The sequence below is a fragment of the Spea bombifrons genome, chromosome 3 (assembly GCF_027358695.1).
Source record: "Spea bombifrons isolate aSpeBom1 chromosome 3, aSpeBom1.2.pri, whole genome shotgun sequence".
NCBI classification, from domain to species: domain Eukaryota; kingdom Metazoa; phylum Chordata; class Amphibia; order Anura; family Pelobatidae; genus Spea; species Spea bombifrons.
This window is the reverse complement of record NC_071089.1, coordinates 81,951,604-81,954,103: the sequence shown is the minus strand read 5'-3', so window position 1 is coordinate 81,954,103 and position 2,500 is coordinate 81,951,604. Positions and strand designations below refer to the sequence as shown.

The window sequence follows — 2,500 nt, the reverse complement described above, 5'->3', positions numbered from 1 at the left end:
TCGTCTGATCTCGGAAGCTAAGCAGGGTTGGGCCTGGTTAGTACCTGGATGGGAGACCGCTTGGGGATACCTGGTGTTGTAGGCTTTTTCTTTTCTCACAGTCCGGGGAGAGCTTTTTGCCATGTGTTTCTTGCTCATCATCAAAGCTTTAAACCCTTATTTGAACCTTCTCACCTTCTCTGTCCTGTCCCAGGGCTTATAATTATTTCTGTATGATGAGAAGCAGCAGCAGCAGCAGCAGCAACACCAGCAACAGCAGCAACAGCAGCAGCAACAGAATAAGAGAAGTAAAATAAATCACTTTCACAACTGCGGCCATGCCACCCTGAAAACGCCCGATCTCGAAAGCTAAGCAGGGTTGGGACTGGTTAGTACCTGGGTGGGAGAGCGCCTGGGAATACCAGGTGTTGTATGCTTTTTCTTTTCTCACAGTCCGGGGAGAGCTTTTTGCCATGTGTTTCTTGCTCATCATCAAAGCTTTAAACCCTTATTTGAACCTTCTCACCTTCTCTGTCCTGTCCCAGGGCTTATAATTCTTTCTGTCTGACGACAAGCAGCAGCAGCAACAGAATAAGAGAATTAAAATAAAAAACTTTCGCACCTGTGGCCATACCACCGTGGAAGCACCCGATCTTGTCTGATCTCAGAAGCTAAGCAGGTTTGGGCCTGGTTAGAACCTGGATGGGAGACAGCCTTGGAATACCAGGTGTTGTAGGCTTTTTCTTTTCTCACAGTCCGGGGAGAGCTTTTTGCCATGTGTTTCTTGCTCATCATCAAAGGTTTAAACCCTTATTTCAACCTTCTCACCTTCTCTGTCCTGTCCCAGGGCTTATAATTCTTTCTGTCTGACGACAAGCAGCAGCAGCAGCAGCAACAGAATAAGAGAAGTAAAACAAAACGCTGTCACACCTGCGGCCATACCACCCTAAAAGCGCCTGATCTCGTCTTATCTCGGAAGCTAAGCGTGGTTGGGCCTGGTTAGTACCTGGATGGGAGACTGCCTGGGAATACCAGGTGTTGTAGGCTTTTTCTTTTCTCACAGTCCGGGGAGAGCTTTTTGCCATGTGTTTCTTGCTCATCATCAAAGCTTTAAACCCTTATTTGAACCTTCTCAACTTCTCTGTCCTGTCCCAGGGCTTATAATTCTTTCTGTCTGACGACGACAAGCAGCAGCAGCAGCAGCTGCAGCAGCAGCAGCTGCAGCAGCAGCAGCAGCAGCAGCAGCAGCAGCAGCAACAGAATAAGAGAAGTAAAATAAAACACTTTCACACCTTCGGCCATACCACCCTGAAAGCGCCTGATCTCGGAAGCTAAGCGGGGTTGGGCCTGGTTAGTACCTGGATGGGAAACTGCCTGGGAATACCAGGTGTTGTAGGCTTTTTCTTTTCTCACAGTCCGGGGAGAGCTTTTTGCCATGTGTTTCTTGCTCATCATCAAAGCTTTAAACCCTTATTTGAACCTTCTCACCTTCTCTGTCCTGTCCCAGGGCTTATAATTCTTTCTGTCTGACGACAAGCAGCAGCAGCAGCAGCAGCAGCAGCAGCAGCAGCAGCAGCAACAGAATAAGAGAAGTAAAATAAAACACTTTCACACCTTCGGCCATACCACCCTGAAAGCGCCCGCTCTTGTCTGATCTCGGAAGCTAAGCAGGGTTGGACCTGGTTAGTACCTGGATGGGAGACTGCCTGGGAATACCAGGTGTTGTAGGCTTTTTCTTTTCTCACAGTCCGGGGAAAGCTTTTTGCCATGTGTTTCTTGCTCATCATCAAAGCTTTAAACCCTTATTTGAACCTTCTCACCTTCTCTGTCCTGTCCCAGGGCTTATAATTCTTTCTGTCTGACGACAAGCAGCAGCAGCAGCAGCAGCAGCAACAGAATAAGAGAAGTAAAATAAAAAGCTTTCACACCTGCAGCCATACCGCCCTGGAAGCGCCCAATCTCGTCTGACCTCGGAAGCTAAGCAGGGTTGGGCCTGGTTAGTACCTACATGGGAGACCGCCTGGGAATACCAGGTGTTGTAGGCTTTTTCTTTTCTCACAGTCCGGGGAGAGCTTTTTGCCATGTGTTTCTTGCTCATCATCAAAGCTTTAAACCCTTATTTGAACCTTCTCTGTCCTGTCCCAGGGCTTATAATTCTTTCTGTCTGACGACAAGCAGCAGCAGCAGCAGCAGCAGCAGCAGCAGCAGCAGCAGCAGCAGCAGCAGCAGCAGCAGCAGCAGCAGCAGCAGCAGCAGCAGCAGCAGCAGCAGCAGCAGCAGCAGCAGCAGCAGCAGCAGCAGCAGCAGCAGCAGCAGCAGCAGAATAAGAGAAGTAAAATAAAACACTTTCACACCTGCGGCCATACCACCCTGAAAGTGCCTGATCTCGGAAGCTAAGCAGGGTTGGGCCTGGTTAGTACCTGGATGGGAGACCGCCTGGGAATACCAGGTGTTGTAGGCTTTTTCTTTTCTCACAGTCCGGGGAGAGCTTTTTGCCATGTGTTTCTTGCTCATCATCAAA

The 2,500-nt window shown here is 49.2% G+C and overlaps 2 non-coding genes and 5 pseudogenes across 2 annotated transcripts in view; all 7 read left to right on the top strand.

The window, feature by feature from the left end:
• The window catches only part of LOC128486654 (5S ribosomal RNA), a 119-nt gene extending 34 nt beyond the window's left edge, over positions 1 to 85 (top strand). Inside the window, exon 1 of the ribosomal RNA XR_008352940.1 lies at positions 1 to 85. This exon is cut by the window's left edge and continues 34 nt beyond it. This is a non-coding gene — a ribosomal RNA (5S ribosomal RNA).
• A 514-nt stretch (positions 86 to 599) lies between these two features.
• Positions 600 to 718, top strand: LOC128487824 (uncharacterized; annotated as a pseudogene).
• A 189-nt stretch (positions 719 to 907) lies between these two features.
• On the top strand, positions 908 to 1,026 carry LOC128487542 (uncharacterized; annotated as a pseudogene).
• A 243-nt stretch (positions 1,027 to 1,269) lies between these two features.
• LOC128487733 (uncharacterized) lies at positions 1,270 to 1,378 on the top strand (annotated as a pseudogene).
• A 213-nt stretch (positions 1,379 to 1,591) lies between these two features.
• On the top strand, positions 1,592 to 1,710 carry LOC128487002 (uncharacterized; annotated as a pseudogene).
• A 195-nt stretch (positions 1,711 to 1,905) lies between these two features.
• LOC128486749 (5S ribosomal RNA) lies at positions 1,906 to 2,024 on the top strand. The gene has a single exon (XR_008353031.1). It is a non-coding gene; the product is annotated as a 5S ribosomal RNA (ribosomal RNA).
• Positions 2,025 to 2,331: 307 nt separating this feature from the next.
• LOC128487428 (uncharacterized) lies at positions 2,332 to 2,440 on the top strand (annotated as a pseudogene).
• The last annotated feature ends 60 nt before the right edge of the window (positions 2,441 to 2,500 follow it).